We start from the raw sequence: 26,524 nt of genomic DNA on the forward strand, positions 1-26,524 counted from the left end.
TACAATTTTATGCCACCAGAAATATTTGACATTACCTGACGAGGAGCGACTGCTATTAGAAAGAAGTCAATCTGGACTTTTTTGTTTAGTTAATATTACATATGAACGGTTAGGGAGTCGAAGTTTATTAATTAATAAGGGTTTAATCAATTTTATACCTTCTATAACATTATGATGACTTTTGTTAAGAGCTTGTAATATAGCTGCACCTCCCGAAATGAAATCTTTTAAATTCAAAAGTAAAGTCTGGACCTTCTTTAAAAAAAATCCAGACAGTTCCGCCACTTGTAAACTCTGCAATAAGAATTTAAGGACATCGGGTAATACATCAAACCTTCTATGCCATGTCGAGAACGTGCATAAACAGACCTTAACACGAACTCAATCCGACGATAATGACGAATGCTGTGCAGAAGTTATTCCACATTCGCTACCAAAACAACGAAAAATTTATGAAATAATTACAACGCCAAAGGATTCATCATCAACTGCTAAAACAACTGCTTTATCTTCAGGTTCTAGTGAGGTATATGAGATTATAAATGAATCAGAACGTAGTATACCTGAATATCCGTCTTCGTCAAGTACCACGTCAATGTCTGGAAATAAAACAAAATATCAAACGGCAAATAAATCCCTTTCCCAACCAAATGTTAAGGACTTTTTCGAACAAGTTAAAAGCATTTCTACTAAAGACGGCACTAGGTCTAAAAAAATCACTGAAGCAATTGTCAATTTCATTATAATGGACAATAAGCCATTTTACGCGGTGGATGGAAAGGGATTTTTACAACTTATGAAAGAACTGGTTCCACTCTATAAAGTTCCCAGCAGGGAGACAGTTAAATTGCGCGTGGATGAAAAATATGAAGCGTTATCATGTGCTTTTAAAGAATATATTCGTAAAAGTGACACATATTGTCTAACTTAAGATATATGGACGGAGCAAATGAAAAACGAGTCGTTCATGGGAGTAACAATTCATTTTTTAGACAATTTGCATCTGTTAAGTGGAACTTTAGGCCTTATTGAGCTTCACGAAAGTCACACAGCTGCTATTTAGGAGAAAAGTTGTCGCGGCTTTTTATAGAGTGGAACGTGGTCACAGATAAAGTTTCTGCTTGCATAACAGATAACGACAGTACAATGATGAAAATGAATCGGAATTTATTCGGCGACAATAAAATAATACCTTGTTTCGCACATACTATAAATTTGTTTGTCACTCAAGCCATTGACAAGTCTACGGGAGTGTCATCATGGATTAGTAAGGTGCGCGACATTGTTAAGTTTATCAAGAGGAGCGTTAATGCTAGTGATGATTTGCGAAAGAGACAGATGGAAGCTGGAACGTCTGAAGGTACAACAAAAAAGATGATTTTGGACGTCAAAACAAGATGGAACTCTTGTTTTTACATGTTGGAGAGGTTTGTTCAGTTATCCTCTTTTTTGAGCGAAGTACTTCTCACTCGCCCGGAAGCACCTTCCATGGTTAATGGCTCTGAGCCGAATAATATCAAAGAGGTAATTGAGTCACTAAAGTCTTTTGAAACTGTTACCAGGGAGATTTCTGCGGACTCTTATGTTACTGTTAGCAAGATAATACCCCTGGTAAGTTGTTTAAATGAAGCTCTGACTAAAGTTATACCGAGAGACGCTGTTGCTTTTGAGCTAAAAAATGAATTACAAAAGATTGTGAACAAAAGATTCGACAAACTTGAATTCAACTCGATTTTTTCGCTGGCGACTGCATTAGACTCGAGATTCAAATTGCTACACTTTAAGGATGCTTTGGCAAAAAGCAAAACAGTTTTTTATTTGAACAACTTCATAAGAGATGGAAAGAATAACTCGATTACGTTAAATTCTTCAGATGATTGCGAAAAAGAAGAAAAGTCTTTTGATATTTGGAAACACCATAAAAATTTGGCGCACCAAAATATAAAATCCAAACATTCCAATGTCTCTGCAATTGCTAGAACGGAGGTTGAAGTGCAAATGTATCTAGGATCAGCTGTTGCATCCATTAACCAAAATCCAATTGCAATGTGGGACGACATGAAAAGTGTATTTCCTTGTCTATATAAACAAGCTTCAAAATATTTACCCATTTTGGCCACTTCAGTTCCCAGTGAGCGACTTTTTTCTAAGGCAGGAGCGATCATCACGCAGCAACGAAACCGTTTGATAGGAAAACGACTATCAAAATTATTGTTTTTAAACTCAGTTCTGAATAAATAACTTGTACTTAGAGTATGTAAAAAACCGCATTTAATTAGGTGGGTAAGACGAATCTACAAAAAAATAAGAAAAGATTCCGTAGGTTTCTTTTAAGGAGTATAAAAAACATCGATGTTTCAATACATCGATGTTTTAGTACCCGATGTTTATCACATCGATGTTTTTTACAGAAACATCGATACATCGAAGCATCGTTGTTTTATATAACGATGTTTGCATCCCTAGTCCAGGGTCGCCTGTTTTTCGAAACCTATGCTCAATGCTCTTCAACATACGTTTCCATTTCACGCTTCTTTTTTTTTGATAATATCCTCCACGAAATTTGCGACGGAATTCCATTTTTCTTCGTCTATCATCATTTTCTCGATTATTTCTTCAGGTGTAAATACACCAATAGCTCGTTGCAGAGCTGTTCTCTCTATGTTCCATCTTGCCTGCCAAAGTGTGAGCGTTTCCATTCTAATATCGGAGAACGTGGTACTGGGATTGCTGTGATTTTCGCCTCCCATCTCCGTTTGCGCTCTTGTGTTAGAATATCTATAGGCATTGTTCCGCTGATAACTAACACCGCTGCTTCAGATACTGTTCTGTATGAAGAAGCCACTCTGAGGGCGCAGGCGCACAGATTGCAGAGTTTTCCGTCGGCATTGCAGTCTTAGCGAACTGCCGATATTTCGCATCTGTATAAGAGAATCTAGTTCGTCGTGTCCATTAAAAGTTTTCGCTTGCTCTGTGTTGGACCTCCAAGGTTTGCCATGAGCTTACTTAACATACCACTTACTTTGCCAGCTCTTGTGGCAGCATAATTTATGTGCGCCCAGTAAGTTAGCCTTGTGTCTAATTATACTCCGAGGTATTTGACCACTCTTTTTTGTCGATAAACTGGCATCGAGTACTTGTATATCTACTTCTAATGGGATACGTCTGTTGGTTAGAAGGACTAACTCTGTTTTATCTGTGGCCAGCTTTAATACATGTCCCTCTAGCCATGTCTGAACTCGGACATGGACACCTGATTTACCTTCCTTTTGGCTTCATCAGTGTTTCGAGCGATTATTACAGCTGCGATGCCATCTACCCACTAAATGCACATCCTCAGGTATCTCTATTCGAGTATTGATCCTTGGGCCGCACCTGCTGTTATTTCTTTAGTCTTGCATGCTTCTCGCGTTTCGCATAAGAGCACGCGGCTACTTAGATAGCTACGAATAATCTTCAGTTGATTATTCCTGATCCTGAATTTTACTATTAGGGCTTCAATTACGTCGTCCCAACTTAAACTGCTGAAAGCATTTCTAATATCCAGAGTGGCTAGTAATACTAAGCATTTGGAGTATCGATTACCTGCCTGGGCATGTTCTACGCTTGCTAGTACATCTAGGATGGCTCCTAAGGTAGATCTGCCACTTCTAAAACCATGCTGCCTGTCAGAAAGGCCGCCACTGTGCAGGTGTACACAATGGAAGTCAACAAAAAAAAAAATTCGATAAATATTACAGTTTTTCTTTTCTTATTTTTACTGTTTTTTCTTAAAGACGAAAAGCGAAAATGCAAGCCAGGCCGCTGAAATTGTGAGTGGTGTTTATGATGCCGATACTGGAACAGCTAATTACTTGCAATTTTGGTTTCGTCGATTCTGTTCAGGCATTCTTGAACCATGTGTTGAAGGCTGACAACTTTGTGATCAAACCTGTATGGCCAAACAGAAAATTTTGTATTTTTTAACAATGGATCAAAAAATAAAATACTCAAAATAAAAATAAAAATTCTCCTTTGTTATCCGTTTTATAGGCTTTTAAAGAAACACCCAAAATGCACCATTTCAAATGAGGCGAGGACCTTAAACCATTTGCGCAAAACTAAAAATAAAAATAATGGATTTATTTTTCTTCAAACTAATATTTAGCTCCGATTGATACTATACTTTAAACATTGCATTGCAAACATTTTTAGAAGCTACCTTGCACACAAATATGGAAAATTAGCTTGACCACCAAAAAAATGTTGACTGCCATCGGTCGAACCTTTTGGAAGTTTTGATAGACTCACCCGACGCTATCGTTTTGAGAAGCTACTCACTACCCTTGACGCCTTCACTTTCTATTTGATGCACAGTGGTATTAATCACGGAAAAGTGCAAGCGTTCTTTAAAAGTCAGATATATTTAATTAACCACAGATTAAATAGTCTCTAGTTAATCTATAACATTTATACTTTTTTAGCGGGAAACACTAAAATTCGTATAATTTTGTGTGTAGCTGTTGAAACGATAATACATTTTTACTATGACCTCTTGAGTATTGATTTACTCTTTTTCTGCGAAACCGCAAAAGCGATATGTACGAGTAGCAATAATTTGCATCGCTTTGATATCATAATTAATTACTCGCCTTTAACTGCACAGAATTTACTATTTGGTAGTGAAGCTTGCGCAGCTCTCAAAGCCACCACAAAATGCGCAACGCATTACGATAAGAAGAAAAAAAAATTGACAAGGTACATATGTGTGTACTCATTTATATATATACAGTGCCTAACAAAAGTATTGACACAATAAGCTTTCCTCTTTCATTTAAGGAATTACAACATCCTTTAATTCAATTTTTATATTTATTATAACGGGTGATTTTTTAGCTATTATCTTTTTAAAGAGTTGGTTTAAACAGCTGACGCATGTTTCTTGTTTTGTTTCACTGTCAAACATCTTCAGTTTGGTCTATAATTTAACCATGAATCGTCTTACAAACGAACAACGCTTGTAAATCATTGAATTTTATTATAAAATGCGTGTTCTGTTAAGAAAGTTTATCGCGCGCTTCTTCCATTTTATGGTCAGTTTAATCGACCCACTTAAGCGGCTATTCGAGCTATTGTGACTAAATTTAGAACCAAATTTACATTATTTACACGCTTACGTAGAGTGCGAACTGAAGAAAATATCGCAGCTGTATCGGCCAGTGTTAATGATGAGCATTAATTATCGATTTGCTGCCGTTCGTAGCAATTGGGCCTCTGTTACCCAACAACGTCGAAAATTTTGCGAAAGGATTTAGGTGTGAAGCCTTTCAAAATACAACTGGTTCAAGAATTGAAGCCGAACGACCTACCGCAACGCAGAATTTTTGTTGAATGGACTAAGCGGATGGACCATTTGAAGCCCAGTCGCGGTCAACATTTGCATGAAATAATCTTCAAACATTAAATTATATGGACTGTACTATCGATTTAAATAAAAATTTCATGCAGTTTTCTGTATTTTATGTGTGGTTTTTTGAAAAACTTTCCTATAGCTCTTAAAAAATCACCCTTTGTTTGTTACGAGAAAGGGAATACGAGTAGAATCTAAAATGTAAAAAATGTCAATTTTCAGGGGAACAAAAATATAGGCACAATTTTTCATTCTTTTCCCATTTCTAACACTTTGTGTATAGCTGGCAACTCTTTTTACAAAACATATATTCTAATATACTGTTACTTAAATTTTGCTAGTTTTGTGTGCAAGATCCATGAAAATTAGTGCGTTGTGTTAGATTTTTGGTCACAATAAGTACAAAAGGAAAGGTAACCACAGAATCACAGCGTAAAATAATAATGGATTTACATAAAAAAGGAAAGTCGCTTGCGGAGATCGCAGAAATGATGGATCGAAGCCGTTTCACCAGGCGCACTATTGTTAACCGCTTCAAAGGGCAAACGAATTTCACAAGTTCGCAGCAAAGTGGCCAACAGAGTGAGAGCGATCACAAATTGTGCGAAAAGTGAAAAATGATTCGAAACTTACATCAACCCAGATCACGGCGGAGCTAAAACAAGATTTTGGCAAAGAAGGCCAAAACAGTTAGACGCATCAGTTAGACTGCATCAGGCTGGATACAAAGCGTGTGTGGGTAGGCGCAAGCCCTTTATATCTGCAACCAACCAAAAGAAGAGGGTAGCATATGCAAAATAATTTGAAAACCAGCCTCTTATCTAATGGGACAACGCATTCTTTTCAGATGAAAGCAAATTTAATATTTTTCGTTCAGACAGCGCATAACTGTGTGCCGAAAACGTAACACTGCTTACGCTGTAAAAAAACTAGCACCAAATGTGAAGTACTGTGGTGTAGGATTTATGGTTTGTGGTTGCATGTCTGCTGCAAATATGGGGGGAGTTTGTATTTATTGAAGGTCTAATGGACAAATCAATTCACTCAAACATATCGAAAGAAAATCTCAAAAAAGTGCAGCCACCAAGCTCCTTCACATTTCAGCATAACAATGACCCTAAGCACACCGCTCATAATGAAAAAATAAGGCTTGCTTATCGCACGGCACATGTTCTGCCGCACCCCCCACAATCTACGGACCTCAATCCTATTGAGCACTTGTGGAAGAAATTAGAATGACAAGTCAGAAAATGTGTGATTTCCACGAAGCCTGAATTGAAAGCAGCATTAAAAGAAGAATGGCTTAAGGGGGATTCCCATTCCCCGGCTTAAAAAAATTGATTTTTTTACCGATTCTTGTTTATTATACTTTCAAAGAACTCTGTGCAAAATTTCATGACAAAATTCGTTAAATTGACGAAGTTATGCGTGGTCAATGAACTCGGCGCGCTCCATAATACTGAGAAAGCGCGCGAGCAATAGCCGAGCATTAATGCAACGAAAGAAGCTCAAATTTTACGGGTCAGCAAATGGTACAAAATCAATTTTTGGAAGAGGAAGAGGGAATAGCTGATTAACACGAAAATGCTGTGAGTCTTAAATATATACCTTTTTTCACATAAATATTTGAATGCGTTTTTCTCAAAACAGCATTTTTCTATACGGCCGCCATGATATCTCGAGAACTATTCCGTCGATTGCTGTCAAATTTGACACGAATCTCGAAATAATATCTGTCTCTATCATAAACTACGGAAAATAAGATACATGAATAATTTGTTTTTTATAAATTAAAATCCGAGGAAAAAATGTGCAAAAAAACAAACTTTGTCTTTCAACCATCGTAGTTATATTGATTTCCGAAAAACATTTTTTTCAATAGCTCATACTGAAACTATATTCATAAGGAGTAAAATGCCATTTGAATTTTTCCTTTCAGACAACCTGCAGCTGAGTTATCGTGGCGGCCAGCGACCAGGAATTTTCATAGAAATTTCACCTCGATCGTTGTCAAAGCCACAATTTTCCAGAAAATCGACCAAAAATTGAAGTTGATTTTATATAATGCATAATAAATATGGCTGTAAATTTTCCAAAAGATTAAACTGATAGTTTTCCCAATAAAAATTCGTAGAAAAACCGTATTTTTTGGCGTTTGAAATGGGAATCCCCCCTTAATATTGGCGAAGAGTTTACGAAAAAATTAGAGCTCCCAATGCCGAATAGATTGAAGGCCGTATTAAAGCAAAAAGGCCTCCCAACGAAGTACTAACTTTTAAGTGTATCTTCCAATTTTAAGCCCATAAAAAAACTGTGCCTATAGTTTTGTTCAGCAAATATTGCACTGTGAATTTTCAAAAATTAAAACTTGAATTTTTAACTAAAATGTATGAGTATGCGTAACTTATGTGGAATACTGGAAAAACTTGATTTTTATTTCACTGTTATTATTGTTCCTATACTTATGTCCGTCACTGTATATATATACATATATACAAGTATATTTATTTGAATTTTTTTAATTATGGTAATTTTTTAACCATTTTATTTTAGCAATTAACAGAAAAGTGTAATGTTTCAGAAAGGGATCTATAGCAAAAAAAATGTATCAAATAAATTATGTGCCTCGATTTTTCTATTACTGGCATTTACTTCCTCTATTTTGCCTTTTGCTATGCACGCTTGCCTGTTTGTGTGTTTGTGCGCTTGTAGTTGATGGCTATAAGTCCCTGGCAGTGAAAGATACAATTACAAAGAACGTTAATTAAAAACTTCAAACGAAATTGTTTTCAATTGCTTGCAAAACAAAAAAAAAAAATGCAATGAACACGAGTAAAGTTTTGGAAAAAATGTGAAATGTAAAATAAATTTATTCAATAAAATTGCGATTATTTTGCACTGCTTCATTCAAACTATTTTGCAGTGATTTGTTTTGAAGTGAGTTTCTCGTTGAATACTTTTGGAATAAGAATAATTAAAGTAGAGAAAATGTTTCAGAATTCAGCTTACGAAGTTCTTTTTTATATTCGGCTTACGTTTTAGTAATGCTGTTAATTTCTAACGGCCTAACTGATGCGAGATGAAATATGCTTCTACCACAGTTGTTCTGACAGCCCTCTCGTTCGACCGAGAAAGCACTAACCTGAGTGAAAAATGATAAATCCATTGGTCTAAGATTAGAAGGTTTAAGGTTAGAATGGAATGATGGCTACCGCTCGGCATGGCATATGCAATTACTCTCATTAGTAAAGTATGTGCCTATAAATGTAATATACAATTCTGCCTTTTCTAATTTAAAGGAGTTTTTTAACAAAATTAATAGGCATCTATTAATTAATTAAATATTTATATACATATAGATATTTATTGATCTAACTTAGTATATGTCTTATTATTATAAAATATATTATTTAAGAAAAAAAAATTTTTTAAATTAAAAAATAAGAGGATTATTTATCAATAAATATTAAAATTTAATAAATATGAAAAAAAAAAATTAGTTAAATCTATTTATTTAGTAAATTCTTAATTATTAATTTTATTTTATTTTGTTATTTTAACAAAATTTTTTATGATAAATAATTTAAACTAAATATAGTTATTTTGAACTTATTATTTCTATAAATTTATTTATATTATTTAAATTGTATTAATTTATTAAATTCAATGAACTTATTTGAAATGAAATAGGTTGTTTTCATTGAATTTTTTTTAATGAAAAATAGTAAATTTGATTAGAGGTCTTTTTACTTTTAAGGAGGAAATACTAAAATATTTTATTAAATTTAAAATTTAATTATAATTATTTTATACAAATAATTGTTATTTTTGATTTCTAAATAAATAGATTTACTAAATTTTTAATTAATTTTAATTAATACTAAGTTAATTAATTAATAATTTATATTTATTGTGTTGATTTTATATAAACAGTTAAATTCAATGAAAATATTTGAAATGAAATAGGTTGTTTTCATTGAATTTTTTTAATGAAAAATAGTAAATTTGATTAGGGGTCTTTTTACTATTAAGGAGGAAATACTAATTAATTATTATTTTATAATAAATTTAACTAAATTTTTTTGAACTTATTTTTATTAATAATTAAGAATTTACTAAACATTTGTTTAGTTTAAATTGGCTGTACAATTACTCTCATTACTTTCGTTTCTTCTCGAACTTCACCTGAAGTTAAGCGTCTAATCGAGTCTACCACTAGCGGTCAAAAATTTAGTGGAATGAAATGGGAGAGGTTTGAAATTAAATATGAAATTATTTTTCAGTTACCCTAATTTCATTCTTCCCAGGCAAAAATTTCTCATTTCAGCCCTCGCAACAGGTTTTTTTTTGAAGGGATCCAATGTCGGACAAAAGAAGCAAACTTTTTTTACTTCGTTTTTTTCTTGTTAAAGAAGCAGTGGATTGGTTACTTACGTCTACAATTACTGTAATGGAGTTAAATATCTTCTCCGATAGCCAGGCGGCAATTAGAGTACTAGGCTCGTTGTTTTTTCGATCGAAATTAGTTGGTTTATGCCTGATTTATCTCTCGACTGCATCTGAATACTTCGATATTAGGCTCATTTGGGTTCCCTGTCACAGTGGCATAGCGGTAAACTACTGGACTGATGAGCTGGCGAGAAAACATACCCTGGAGACGGTTTCACCACGATGTGAGCGGATTGGGGTTCGCTTGACAGCCTGTGGATAAGTGCACAAATGTGGAAAGTCGCGAGATTTTCTGCATAAATCGGGGGCGCTCGAGGCAATTTGCCAGGCTAACAAAGCCGCAGCTCTCAAATTTTGTGGATGTACTTTCCGGGCATTGTTCGTTGAGTATCCATGCGGTGAGACGACTTGGGATTGCTTTAAGTCCTTTCTGGAGAATGAAGTGGAATCATTTCAGTACCTTCTTCTTAGCTCTCTTGCTCTCGTCGGGCTAAGATTCAGAAATCTGGGCTCTCATTTTTTTCTTATTCTTTATATATCACACATTTGGTGAATTTCATCAGTAGCTGGAAGCGGTTAACACAAATGTAATTAGCCACCATTGGTCGTCATCCTCTAATCCAAAGCTCTTTCTTCCTTTTCCCCTTGTTTGTCTATTTGGAGCAAGATTTTCGATTTTTCCACTACTGGCGTCGCCTCAATTCAAGGAGAAGAAAGACAATTTTAATGTCGTCGAGACATTTTTGCAATTTTAGAGGTGCTTTGTTTACGACTTTATCTACAGCTGGGGCAGCTCTATCATCGGCAAATATTCCGCTTAAGGTAATTAGAGAATTAGCGAATTGAGTCACATTAGCATTTATTTTGTGGAGATTAGTCAGATACGAGTTTATGAAATTATGGAAATTTATTGGGTCAAATTTTTTTACTTTATTAAGTAGACCACTGTGCCATGCTCTGTCAAAAGGTTGCGAGATGTAGAAATCGCTGCTGCGCAAAGTTCTTTACGTTCAAAATTCTTGGATTGCTTGAGAGGAAGGTTCTGTGGACGAGTTGGGACCTGTGTACATTGGCGATGGTGAGTACCGTGGGTGGTGGAACAATGGGCTGTGGTGCGCTGATCCAGCGGCTACGTTGACTGGGTCATGTCGGCCGAATCGCTGCAAAATTCATGAGCGGTTCATTGCGATTTCCTTAATAAGCATTTACATGGAAATTGATGGAGGTGAAGACAAATAATTTCGAAACGTTTGGGAATAGAAACTTTATAAAGCAAAGTATTAAAAAAAAAACAAAATTAATAAAATTAAACAGGAAAAATGTGACATAAAATAAAATAAAAAAAAATGATAAAGATAAATTAATAAATTAAATTGTAATTAAATTAATAAAAAATAAAAAAATAAGATTAAGTTCAAATAAAGTAAAAAAGATAAAATAAAATAAAATGAACTGCCTTTAAAATATGTAAATTAAACAAGAAAAAAATTAAAAAATATGCAATCAAAGTAAAATAAATTCGAATAAAATTGAATTAAATTTTACCTACAAAAATTAATTAAAATAACATAAAATTATAACAAAAATTATATATTATAAAATAAAAAAGTTGATAAAGATAAATAAAAAATAGTTAATAAATTATCAAAATAATTAATAAATTAATAAAAAGTAAGCTTTTGTAATTAACTTTTTAGTGCTTTTTGCTTATAGCCTGTAAGAAACTTGAGATTTCGTAGACTAAATTTATATGAATAAACTGAATAAAATAAAGCAAAATAACGTAAGGCAAAATAAAATGCAATTAAATAAAATTAAGCCAGAAAAAAATTAGATAAAAAAATAAGTAAAACAAAAACATAAAAAAATATGAAATAAAATAAGAGTAAAATACAATTAAATTGTACCAAAAAAAAGTTTATTAAAGTAGAATAAAATTAAGTAAGAAAAGAATTACATAAAATAAAGCAAAATAAGATAAATTAAAATAAAGTAGAATTTAAAACAAGAAAAAATTATATAAAAAAGTAAAAAAAATAAATGATTAACGATGAACGATTAAATTAAATTAAATTAAATTATGCCAAAACAAATTAATCAAAATATAATGAAATAAATAAGAAAAAATTGTATAAAATAAAACAAAAAATTTATTGATAAACTGATAACAATAATTACTAAATTAATAAAAAATAAGGATAAAAAAATAAAGCAACAAGGATACGATCAAATAAAGAACAGTTAAATAAAATTAAACCAGAAAAAAATATATAAAAAATTAGAAAAAAGAGAATTAAACAAAAGTAGCCAAAATAGCATAAAATAAAATAAATGTAAAATAAAATAAATGAATGAAAAAAAACAAAAATACAATTTAATTAAACTGAACAAGAAAAAATACAAAAAAAAAAAACAAATGGTTTAAATAAAACACAACAAAAATGCAATGAAATTAAATTAAACAAGAAAAAACTTACATAAAAAATATAAAAAAAAACTTAAATAATATGAAATAACAAACAGAAGGAAAATAAAACAAATAAATGAAATTAAATACAATTAAATTAACTTGAACAAAAAAAATATTTCAGCAACTTTCCACTAAGGTGGAACAAACCCTTTCAGCAATATTGCACTGACAAGTGCAGTGAGAAGCATTACTGGTTGTTTGCTCGATACAAAAAGTCTTCTGACTGCATTTTGCGCGGGACCAAATCTGTGTTTGAAGATTTCAAAAACTTAGTTTTATTATTTATATGTATACGTGTACGTGAGTGAATGACCCTTCATATTACTTTAAAATTATTTAAAATAAGACAACTATTAATATTTCAGACATTTGATGGGTTGAACGTCAAACATAAAAACGCAGCGGATTTTTATCACAAAAGGGTTGTAAATGCATTGTGATTTTCAAAGTTGCTTTTTTGCTATAAAAGAAGATTTTTTTGACCCCATTTCATATGTATGTCAAATAACGAATCTATTTGTGATTTAAAATACACTGGGATTCCGTTATTGACATCAATAATGTCCAAGCATATCAAATGCGTTCGTAACTATCCCAGTAAGAGCGTTCATGCGTTCAAAAGCCCTTTTCGTTGAGGTACTTTTGGATTGTAGAGATCTAATAGCGACTTGACCACCTCTGTTAGCCATCTGGTTATCTCTGGGTAGCAAAAATTAACGACTTCTATAGCTAAATATGTATATTTCACCCAGCGGAAGGTATAGTAGGCAAAACATACCTACAATAAGGTTTCAGCATTCCGATAAATTTCTAAAAATGTTACCCAAAAATTTCACTTCTAACAAATAAAGAGATTAACACCAACTGTTGCCACCCATTAGAAAAGTAAAACACTTTATTTTGCATCATTTTAGCATCATTTAGATTTCACTTCTAATTCATGTGTGAGTGCCAGATAAGCAGCTTAAGCGTTTGTAAGTATATACAGGTAATTATAATGTGTTTAAAATTGTAACACAATGTTCATGAACGGCAATTATACAAAACAGAGAGTTTTCCTCCTCCCACGCACACTTACTCATAAGTACTTTCTGCGACCGAAGCCGAGCATACATACAGCATCAGAAGTTAAAAAAAGGCCAACATGAATCCGGCAAGAAATGCTCATAACCGCAAATGTGTGGTGCCAATGCGAGAAAAGGTTGAAAATGGCCCCGAGTGAGTCTAGTAAATGTTTATCTTCGCACATTTTCGCTTGCGTGACTTTAGCCCACTTTTAGGCGCACACTTGTATATATAGAAACCAAAGTGCTAAGCCGAGAGGAAGCTGGGGTGCGTTTGTATGTCGGATTGTGATTGCTAGTGTGTGAAATGATTGTGTCGGATTGCGATAGGTTGCTAATGTTTATTTGCGCGTAAGAAGGAATGTGTGTATGTATGCACTTAAAATTGAGAATTAGACTACCTATTGCTTTTTGAAAAAGCAGCTGGTGAATGTAAAAAATTTTTCACATTTAACATTTTTTTTAAGGGATGGCTAAATTTTTATAGAAAAAGCTAAATTTTTGTATTGATTATTGATGATTATTTTTAAAATGCTAAATTACAAATTTTTTACATACTACCGCGGCTAGTGACTCTTTGGATCACAGGATAGATCAGAGTTAGCCAACTGCATTCATGGATTTTATTTAACACATAAGTCTCTCTATAAGAACTATATTCGTAACATGGAGTTGAACACTAAAAAAAGCCCGAAACCTTCTAGAATTACATAAAATCTAGAAGGAGTAGTGCCAGTGTAACCACCGGCATCTTTTTAGATAATAGTCAAGTGAAGCAAATTTATTTGCTGAGTGTTTTAAATCCATTTCATTTCTTTCTTTTGTTTTCTCGGCGGGAAAAACTAGCAAGCCAACAATAAGTTCATTGTACTGGACTCGGATTCCCTTTTTAATTTTCTTTAAATCTACCCGACCTCCAAAGAAATCTGAAACCTGAGTAGATCTTGTGGTGGCAAGGAGCCAAGGTGCTCGCTTCTTAACACATCAGTGCCAATAACCCCAAGTCTGATTCGAGCGAAGGTCTGGTGGACGTACTCCTCATCCTCCGCTCCACGTGCTGGGCAAAGTGCACTGTCTTGGATGTCTACCTCTTCCATATGCTTCGCCCATAGAAAGTGGCCCGTCATTAGTTCAACCAGCTGCCAACAGTCCGTTCTGCTTAATGACTACAGTCGGACAGATGCGTACATTCCAAGAGCAAAGTGTAGTTTTGTCTCGCTGGATTCCACGTAGATACCAGAGCCGGAACCGTGCCCGATCCCGGAGGTTTGAATTAGGGGGTGTTCCGACTCATTTGACATTTAACAGTTTTGTTGTTTTACAACCCATTTTAATGATTTTTGTGTCTTTATGAAATGCGAAAATAGTATTCGCTGGACTCATTTTCAGAGTTTGACCACATTGAGCCTCTGGCAGCCCCACACAGTATCTCTTTTCAAGTACGATTCCTGTTGGCATGAAGTCAAGGGGCATGGAGAAGATCGTTGGATTGAAGGCCATGTCTTCTCTGGACAGGGGCCAATGCCGGATAGGGACCGTAACAATTCCAATGTGATTTAACCTGCAGATGGCCTTCAAGGCCTCTGCTTGGATGAAAACATCAAGTGGTGGTAGAATAAACAGAGGTTCTAATACCGGGCCTGAAGTAGTCGGAAAAGCTCCGCTGCAAGAGACGGCCACAGTGCGTTGTAGTCGTACGAGAAAGAGTCTACTCATCCGGTCCACTGATGCTTAAGTGATAATAGGTCTTCTCTTAGCTGTGTAGATCCATAGAATCTTGCTGGGAGAAGGACCCTAAATTTTCCCAAAGACACCTTACACCATTCCCTTTCATTATTTCCATCTTTAAGAGTGGCAATAAAATGAGGTTAGAAATTGCAGGCCGGTTTCAAAGCTAGGTGCACCCCCTAAATACCATACACCATACTTAGACAAATTAACTTTAAGGCCCCATTGTATGCATTGAAAGCTCCAATTTCACATAAAAAGAAAAATTTTAATTTTGCACTCAAAAATTACAAAATTGATATAAATAATATTGTTATTTTTTCCAAAACCTCCCCTATGATATTTAACTGAAAGGTCCGCTGCTTCTTTATAAGTTCAGACACTTCTACATGGAAACACATACACACACATGTATCTCTTTGAATTTAAAAGTCAGGTGTCTCAAGAAAATGTGGAAAATGGCAACAATAAGGCTCGTGTTGCTATTGCAATAAATAGTTTAAAACTCATTTGCGTGCTGGAATTGAATGTTGACAATTGCGGTAGCCCAAAGCAATACCACATTTCACTCGCACCAACATGAAAACTCGTACAACAACAATCAGACAGTGACTATGCCAGTACATTCCTGAGGACACCAGCTTTAATTATCACCTTACGTTTCGTATATGTACCGTCAGAACACACACATATACAGATAAGTTGAGTGACTCAAAAAAGGCTTTGCTTTAGTTCCCACAGAGGCACCGCAAATTTGCTTGTATAAATGTTGAAAGCTTATACGGAATGTGGAAATATTTTGTAATTTTCGAGGTGCCACTGATGATGAAAAGTAGTTAATGAAAGATAAATTTCAAAAAATATTGAAGTGATAAGAAAATTTTTTAACATAGATATAATTGAAGGACATGAGATCTCTGCTCCAATGGGAGTACCTAAACATTGCTTATAAAAACAAATCTATCCTTCAGTTAATATGTAAAAAACAATGTTTCAAATGGAGGAACGCTTTTTGAATCACTCCGCATATTCCATGTGTGGGCTTTTACAAGTTTATGTGTATATGTATGTATGTATGTATGTATGTATGTATGAATGTATGTCTTATGATAGGGCAAAGTGTTACTTTGTCAACTGCGAAACAACTAAAATCCACAGTGGTCAGCGGGTTCTCAACTGGTTTCTAATTTCAAAATAAACATTTCCGATGTGTTGTTATTTATTGGTGAGGTATTTGCATATGTTTTCGTGACATTTAGATTAGAAATTGCATAGACAATGAAATGAACGTCGCGGAAACGTGAATTGGCAAATGTGAGTGGCGAATTGTACGAATAAATAAGTGGCAAACAGAGTTAAAGTCGTGAAAAATTGTAAGTAAGTGAAAAATTGAGTGGTTCATTGCGATTTCCGTAATGAGAATTTAAAAGGAAATTTATTGGGTTGAAGACAAATGATTTAGAAAAGCTTGGGAATAGAAACATTATAAAGCAAAGTAATGTAACAAAAATTTGATTTAATAAAACTAAACAAAAAATAACATAAAATAAAATAAAAAAATCATATAAATAAATACATTGTAAATTAATAATAGTGATTAAAAAAAAAAATACATTAAAATAAAGCCGAAAAAGATAAAATAAAAACAAGTTTAATTGAATTAAATTGAATAAGAGAAAAATTGAATAAAATAAAATTAAATTACATATATTATATTATACCAAAATTTTTTTATTAAAATAAAATTGAATAAGAAAAAAAATACGGAAAGTAAAATAAAAAAAATTGATAAAGATAAATTAAAAAATTTTAAAATAAAGTGAAATGAACCAAATTAAGATAAGATAAAATAAAGCACAATTAATAAAATTAAACTAGAAAAATATTGCATGAAAAATGATACAAAAAAACTAAATAAATGAAATAAAATGCAATTAAATTAATTTTAACAAGAAAAAAATTCAATAATAATTTTAAAACAAATAAAATACTAAAAAAAATGTTTGAAATAAGATAAAAATAAATTATATTGAGCAAGAAAATGAATAAGACAACACAAAAATAAAAAATAGACACAAAATAATAATATAAAATAAGAAAAAGAGAAATGAAATAACACACAATTAAATTAAATTAAACAAGAAAAAATTAAATACAAAAAAAAATTATATAAATCACATAAAAAGTAAAATAATATTATATAAAATTAAATGAATAAGTGAAATTAATTTAAATTGAAGACGGAAACAAAAATTAAAACAAAATAAAACTAAAAACAAATATAAATTAATATAAAACTAAATAAAAGTAAAATAAAAAAATAATTAAATGAAATACACTTAAAGTATATTTAGCCAGACAAAATTAAGTACAAAAAAAAATTAAAAAATATAGCACAATAAAATTATAGTAAACAAAATAAAAGTAAAATGACATAAATAAATGAAATAAAATACACATTAATAAAATTGAGCAAGAAAAAAATTATATAAAAAAAAAAAAAAAACAAGTAAGGAAACACAAAAAAATATATAAAATAAAAGTAAAATAAAGTAAATAAATTAAATAAAATACAATAATAAATTGCGCAAGAAAAAAATTAGATTAAAACAAAAATAAGAAACACATAAAAGCATTAATATAAAATAAAATAGAAGTAAAATAAATGAAATAAAATACAATATTAAATCGCGTACGAAAAAAATTGGATGAAAAAATACATAAAAACATTAATATAAAATAAAATAATAGTAAAATAAAGTAAAAATATGAAATAAAATGCAATTCAATTAAATTGAACAAGAAAAAGAATTAGATAAAATAAAATTAAATATACAATAAAAAGCGATTATATTAAACTAAAATCAGTTAAATAAAATAAAACTAAATAAATAAAAAAAACTAAATTAATTAAAAAACCTGCTTGGCACTCAATGTGTAAATGGATTATTTTTAGTGAAACTATTTAAAGTAATGAAGTACCTCACATCAATCTATCCTTTAGATTACCCGACTACTGTAGCGTATTCCAAGCGGAAGTATGCGCTATCTGGTATGCTGCGAAAACTCTCTTAGAAAATAGAATATCACTAGAGGATATCCGTTTTTTCACCGACAGTCAAGCGGCCGTTCGAGCACTCAGCTCCTCTTATACCCACTCAGATGTGGTTCGATCCTGTCTCTTATCTCTTAACGAGATAAGTGTTCAGAATTCTGTCCAAGTTATCTGGATACCGGGTCACAGTGGATTCGAAGTTAACTGCAAAGCTGATGAGCTCGCAAGAGCTGGAGCTGCGCAATCAAATGTTAGTGACTTACCCACAATCCACATTCCGCTCTCAACATGTAAAATGCTCATCGATCGAGAATTTCACAGCATTGAAATCGGTTAGGTGGGGAAATCATACAATATAATGAGCTCTAAGGCAACACAACGGACCCAACTTGCGGTCTATGTGGCACTCCGATGCGGGGTCACCCTTAAACCAACCAACCAAAATAAAGTAAAAATCTATATATATAAAAATGAAATGATGTTCGTTTGTACGCATTTTTTTGGGCCGATACGAGGCCAATTTTATTCGTTCTTTTTTCATATTATAGGGATCCACTAGGGGAAGGTTTTTAGCAAAAAAAAATTTCTTTTAAATATTTTCTTCATATAAAAAAAAGAAAAAATCAAAATGTTGTACAAAACAAAACTTGCTCGATTCTTAGATTAAAGTAAGTTTCGAATCGACATTCATTTTATGTGTACAACTTTTTTTGAATTTTTCGTTATTGTACTATATACAGAAATTTCAAATGATTCGAATGAACATTTTTTTTTTTTTTTTTATTTCTTCCATAAAATAACGGGTGGAGTTTTTTTCATTTGCGTTTTTTTACAGATCGCGCGCGAGTTGTGGCAAACTGTCATCGTGGATTTGTTGAACAGCGTTTGGCATTTCATCATGGAAAGACTCACACCGCAACAACGTCTACAAATTGTTCAACTTCTTCTTCTTCTTAATTGGCGCGATAACCGCTTACGCGATTTTGGCCGAGATTAACAAAGCGCGCCAGCCGTTTCTTTCTCGTATGAAATAAAATGCAATTCAATTAAATTGAACAAGAAAAAGAATTAGACAAAATAAAATTAAATATACAATAAAGAAAGCTATTATATTAAACTAAAATCAGTTAAATAAAATAAAACTAAATAAACAATAAAAAACTAAATTAATTAAAAAACCCTGCTTGGCACTTAATGTGTTAATGGATTATTTTTAGTGAGACTATTCAAAGTAATGAAACACCAGATGATAGAAAAAGTTCTTTCTAAAAGCGGTCGCCCCTCAGGCAATGACAAACCTCCGAGTGTATTTCTGTCATGAAAAGGGCCTCACAAAAAACGTTCGGAATCGGCTTAAAACTAAAGGTTCCTCCATTTGTGGAACAACATCAAGACGCACACCACAAATGGGAGGAGGAGCGTGACCAAGCACCCAAAAATGGTGTAAGCGCGAATTATATATAAATATATATAATATGTGTATATATTTAAGTTAATTGAACCAATAGAACAAATTAACAATTACGTATGTATTATCACCTTGACATCTTTCGTATTGGCATAAGACCTCAAATGCTTGCAAAAGTAGTTGAAACTTATGGTCTATCTAAGCGAAGTCTTTGGTTATCGCATCTCAGACGCTATCGCTAGATATCCAGTAAGCAATGATGGGTTAACACTGTGGCTACTTCTCGAAAATTTCTTAACTAATTTGCATATAAATAAACACAAAGTATATTTATGTATGTGAATATTTAGACTTCTGATCACGAATTATGACTTTCGAATCAATATTTCAAAGTAGCTGAAATTATTTGCGTATTTATGGATGCTTTCAAAAAAAAAAGTGGATTAAATTTTATTTTGAATAAATAATATACATATGTGTATATTGAATAAAATTTATTTGAATTGGCAACACATCTGCAATTCGTTCACGAAGTCATTAAATATATCAAAATAAGCTTTAGTGAATTTGATTATCCCACTACTGAATTTCGGATTTCGTACAATGATTTACTGCATACTTTTGCACATTATAGTACCAATATCTATTATTAACAAATATACGCACAGGTTTATCTGTTCATAATGAATAACTTATAGCTTTTTAATTTAAAAATCTAACTCAAGCGGCCAATCTGGTTTGGCACACATGTGAATATCGGTCGAAAAATTTGCTTTTGCGTGCTGATAAATGCTAATTTTGAATGTATACATACGTGTATATGGATATGAGTGTGTGTATCCAAGCATAAGGGTATTTATGTGTCTCAACAATGCATTAATTAATTAATTGGGCGATAACAGTAATACAATAAACGCAAAAAGAGTAGTGGCGGCGAGTTGTTAGGAGTGACACCCTGTGGGAAATTTATTGAATAATTTCCGTTATGTGCTTTTGTAAGCAGTTGACTGATTATATATCGCTAACAATACATAATTTCATGACGAGTTCTGGTCGCGAGTGGACGTGGACGTGAAAGTTGAGGACACATTTTTAAATTATCAGTGAGTCTCACGTTGAAGCGTAAATTACCTTTGCATGATTCAACTGCTCCGAATTGCCCCTTACTCTTTATCTCTTATCTCGCGCTGCTACTCGATTACCATTCGCCATTTTTCTTTGCGTCGGCCTCAATGCATGATAGTCTTTTATTTGGTTATTCTGCGGCAGTAGTAAGTCCAATCTTGATTGAATTTGCCTACCTAACACAAGGCATCGACGGTGATTTATTTGTTATAGGGTGAATGATACGCCTGTACTTCAAGAAACTTTGAAACTCATTGGAATTACATAAAAATATAAATATATGTAAATATGTATATACATATATATGTTCTGGGATTTAAATTTTAATCAAAATTTTCAAAGAAATTCTGAATACACAAAAAATTTCTTTCAAACCTTCAAAACACCTTCAACAAAAAAGAAGAAAAAAACCAATTGAGATTTGAAACTGGCTATATTAAAATTGAAAGAGCTATAAAACTGCATATTCAGAATTTCTTTGAAAATTTTGATAACTGGTTCTGCAAACTCGCCGAATTTTTCTAAATTTTTTACAAAGTTTGAAAAGAGAGTTTATATGGTGTTTGTTTTTTGTAATGCGCTAGACCTTTAAAAAACAATAATAAATCTTAAATGCAAAAAAAAAAAAAAATAGTCCCAGCCGATCAAAGTGCTGTGTCCTTAAATATGTTTACACCACTGTAGGTGGTGTTTCATTACCATACACCAAATGATTCATTACTTTAAATAGTCTCACCAAAAACAATTCAGATTGAGTGCCAAGCAGGGATTTTTATTTAATTCAGTTTTATTTTTTGTTTTTTTTTGTTTGTCTAGAATTGGTTTCGTTAATCTATTTTGCTTTTTCTGGAAGGGTAGGTGATTAGCCTGCCGCTACCAGAATTAACCTGCCGCTATTTTTTCTTTACTTAGTCTTATTTTATTTTTTTAATTGTATATTTTTATTTTATTTTATCTAATTATTTTTCTTATTCACTTTAAATTATTTGTGTTATATTTATTTATTGTATTTGCTTTATTTTACTTTTAATTTATATATATTAATTTTTTTTTATTTTTTGTCAAATTTTTTCTCTGTTCAATTGAATTTATTTGTATTTTTGTTTTATTTTACTTTTATTTTATATTATTTATTTTTCGTTATTTTTTACTTGTTGTATTTTACTTTCATTTTATGTTTTATTATTTCTTTTCTGTTTCTGATTTTTTTGAAATTATTTTAGTTTTTTTGTATTTGTTCTTGTTTAATTTAATTTAATTTAATCCACCCTAACGTATGGCTCAGAAGCTTGATAGATGACAATATCCCTTGGGGTGTTATTAAACCCGTTGGTGGAACAATGAGCTGTATGAGCTTTACGGTGTCATAGACATTTCTGAATAAAGGTCCACCGGCTGGTTGGCTAGGTCATGACTTCCGAGTGGAAACAAACGCTCCAGTTTTGAAAGTATTCCATGCGGTACCAGCTGGTGTTAGCAGAGGAAGAGGAAGGCCTCTTCTGCGTTGGAAAGATTAGGTCCCTATACATACATATATAATATTTGATAGATTTCTGTGCATGAATGATATTCAAATCTAATTCCATATGCGCTACGTCACTTCACAGTTTGAATCATAAATTCAAAGAAAATTTAATGCCACATAAAAGCATTAAAGGAGCTTTGTTAATATATCAATAAATTCATATATTTTTATATGTATGTATGTATATGTAATTATATAAAAATATGTATGTATGTATAAACATAAGTGTATATGTGTATGCTTGTAGGTCGAGGTATGATTTGTGAAATATTTTTAGTTTTATGTCATTGGATATTTTATTTTTCGTACTTCTTTCTGTGCTTGAGCTTATTCCGTAACGTACACGCACAAGTGTATACCAACATACTTACATACATACTTACGTGTAAGCATACTTCATACCTTATTACCAATTTATATTTTATATCTGAGCTGGAGAGTAATTGAATTGTCACGTCATTGCATTGCATTATTCTGATCACTTGTTTTTATTGCCGTTGTTTCACTATTTGTTGTTTGCTATTTTTGGTTTTGTCATCATATCCCAATAAACAAAAATGTTTGCTATGGTTGAAAGGGGATTTCATAGCTGTTTAAATAACTATAAATGATTTATAAGACGGTGTTGCTACAGGAAAATTGTTGTTGCTTCAACTTTGCGAATTATGTTTTCGTGTTCGCCGTCGTGTATGAACGGCAACTTCGTTGCTTGTAATTGTTGTAGTTTTTAGTTTACATCCAGTACGAGTGATTGCAAGTAAATCGGTGCCGTTCTCTTTTCTTCCCCTTTTACACGAGTTACGAGTTGAAGCAACAAAGTACTTTATAATACCGTATGAATGCGGTTTAATAGTTGCCGTTCCTAAGAGGGGAAACTACATCCGTATGTATGTACATACACATATGAGCATAGGATGAAATACTTCTGATCTAACCAACACAGAAATTTAGTAAAAATTTGTATTTGGAAATCGGTACGAAATTGTACTCGAATTCGTACAATTTACGTGCTCAAAGTTCATCATAAAATGGAGTTCCGAAGTTATACGAACTCCGGCATGTGATTGTTGTAACAAAAACTTCTACCGTTCATTCGGATTTCCGCAATATTTGTTTGTTGGGTTGACATTTCTATCATTACGCTATCATGCATCTGTATGCACAACCCGACATTGTTTGAATTACACAAAAGCCCTAATGAAGAATTAAGTTGCCGCAAATAAATATTTAGATTATTGCATACTTGCAGATGCAAACGCACATACATACACACATATTTATAGTAATGCAAGAGTATTATGTCTGGATTTAGTGCACTTTGTATACATGGTAATATACAAGGTGGGACATAATTAATCACTCTATCGGAAGATTTATAAGTTTTGCATATGCCGTCGTACGTCAATTTGTTGTTTGGTAACTAAATAGGGTGTAGTATACAAATAGACAAGCAATGAAGGTCAAAATAAAGATTTTGAACACATAAAATAATTCTTTTATTAAATGAAAAATTGAATGGTTAATTCTGCGCCACCTTGTACGTATTTATATACATATACCCACGCACATGCATTTGCAAAATATTGCGAATATCAACGGTAAAGCAGAAATTCTTTTGTGTCTTCTCATATTTTCAACCGCAAAGTAGCGACTGCAGTAAATTGATTCGAATATTTGGTTGGGTATGAAGACGAATAAACAAAGTGAGGAAGTGTTAAATAAATAAGAGGCCTGTTGTTTGTGGAATATGCGTTTATCGTATTTCGAGGTGACTGCATATTTGTGAATGGAAGTTAACACAAATGCGTTAAAATTCTGTCTTAAATGCGCCCGTAGGTATGCTTGTATGATACGTATGTATGTATGTACATGCGCTTGAGTGGCTTGTAATTATCAGTTATGGTTTTGCTTTCAATTATGATGATTTCAAATTAATTGTTTTTGAATTACGCAACGGATGTCATGCAAATATTTGCCATGTATGTATGTATAATATGGACTTACTTATGCATATTAAAGATGTATTTCATATCTTAATGGCTGACAATGTGTATGTGTGTAGCTTTAATATGATTATTCATTATCCTGTAATTTTAGCAAAATTTATTAATACTTACCTCCATATGGACATACCTACATACATACGTTCTTTGAATTTGTAAATAAGTTACCCTACCTATTTATATGTTTGTATGTACATATATATATGGTTATGTGGCTATTAAATAGTGAATTTGGCTCTGTAAAATATTTGTTTTTGATTTCATACATTTCTCTTTACTTAGTATCCTCTTCAATACACACCCCTTCTCAGTCCCTTCAATGTTCTCACTTTTCGATCAATGACTCTTCGAAACATTGCTGGAAGTCTTCTTCTTAAGATGCGTGTTGCTTTCTCTTTCACTCAAATCATCATTAGTCGCAACTATTTCCAGCCACCCTTTATACATACATACATATACATATGTATATATTTCTTCTTCTCCTTCTTTCTCCTTCTTTTAACTCTTACTGGAGTATCGGGCGCGCTTATGGACATATAAAGATCAATTAAAGTTGTTACACTTTTTACATCGCATCTTGATGCTATTGACTAAACCAGTAGACCCGTTACACGAAATTCTATTTGTTTAAAAAGTACTGTCAATGCCACTGGTTCAACTACCTATTGAGCTTTTTACCGTTCGCTTCAATTACTTACTTCACTAAGCCGATAGTAATGTATGTACGTAAGTCATAGGCGTTTCATAGCCAATTATGCTGGCATTGGTGACGACAGTTGTGAGCAAAAAAGCTAGTTATGCCGAAAACAAAAGCAAAGAGAAATATGAATTAGGCTTCTTCTTGATGTTTTAAGGCCAAGACATTGTACACCTTTTTTATTTTATTTTAGTTAATATGTTTTTAATATGTATAATAAGATATTGGGCTGTATTTTTCGCTCAAATAGTAGTTATTTTGTAAATTATAACTTTTTTGATTGAAACGAATCATTATTTTTTGGGCTAAGGTGAGGTTAGCTAAGTTAGACGTTTTGAGTTTTTCGATCTGCTGAAAAAAAAATTTAACTTAAAAACTAATATTTATCCCTGAGGGAGGAAATAAAGCTCAAGAAATAAGTTTTATTATCGATAAAAAATAAATCTCAAAAAATAATTTATACATATAACTGATCAAATAACAAAGTAGACAGTAAATTTGATCAAAGAAATATAACTCAAGCGATTAATTAACAATCCAAAATTGATTTTTAATATTTTTTTTTGTAGATACAAAAATTTATAATTCGTAAAAGATAGGGGATCAAGAAATATGCATATACTTATATATTCGAAACTGGTCTACGATAATTGGAAGTTTTTTTTATTTTTTTATTAAAAATTTTAAAATTATGTTTATTTAGTGTAAAATATTGTAGAAGAAGTGGCTATCCGCTAAACGATAGCAATCTCAAGCTATTTAACATAAGGTCTTCTCTTCTGAAGGCAGTACCTCTCATTTCTGTAAGTAAATCAGAGTAGACGGTGAGTCTTGCCCGATAACTTTGTTGTTGCATTCACTTGCAAATTGTTCGTCAAGTGAGCCGAGCAGAGAGATAGTGAGCAGAGGAGAAGAAGAATTGTCTTCTGCGCTTAAGAGTTTGTTTTTTGTCTCTCCGGAAAATGCTGAAGTTAAACAATAGAGCAAAAACAAAATGTTTCATATGAAGCGTAAAAACTTGCTTTTCAATTTTATAACTTGAGAAAATAAATATAAATGAAGCTATGAAATTATGTCACACGTGTTTGAGTGCTGAAAAATTTGGTAGTCTAGTTCACTTTGGTACCTGAAATTTATCCATCGCCACCGCTTTGAAAATTATTCTTAAATTCCCGTGGAAAAATTCACTTTTTCGTAAATTTAATGGGAAATGTTCACAGATCGATATTATTAATTATTTTACTAAATATCAACTATAAATTAGTTAAAAAATTTATGAAATATTTAAAAACCTAATTGTTATACATTCATGTTTTTTTTTTAATTTTCTTAGACCAAAAATGAAAGGAACGAAATAAATATTTTAATTTTAGTTTTTTTCTAAACATTTTCTAATTATGTGCGTTTCAAGAAAAAGAGGTTGTCTGTAAAATCGGTTTACTGACGTCAGTTTAACGTGACAACGTCATAAGAAAATACTGATGTAATGTTGCAATTTTCAAAAGAAAATTTTAAAAAAGAAGGAAGTAAATGGAATCGCAATGGAATTGATCAAGTTACATTTACTCAAACGTGAAAAATGACGACACATTTATCAAATTCATGAAAGAT

General features: G+C 32.1%; 1 pseudogene; it reads left to right on the forward strand.

Moving 5' to 3' along the window:
* The first annotated feature begins 217 nt into the window (after positions 1-217).
* Positions 218-26,524, forward strand: part of LOC129248890 (zinc finger BED domain-containing protein 4-like) — a 30,601-nt pseudogene continuing 4,294 nt past the window's right edge.

This window comes from Anastrepha obliqua, chromosome 5, assembly GCF_027943255.1.
Source record: "Anastrepha obliqua isolate idAnaObli1 chromosome 5, idAnaObli1_1.0, whole genome shotgun sequence".
Taxonomy (NCBI): domain Eukaryota; kingdom Metazoa; phylum Arthropoda; class Insecta; order Diptera; family Tephritidae; genus Anastrepha; species Anastrepha obliqua.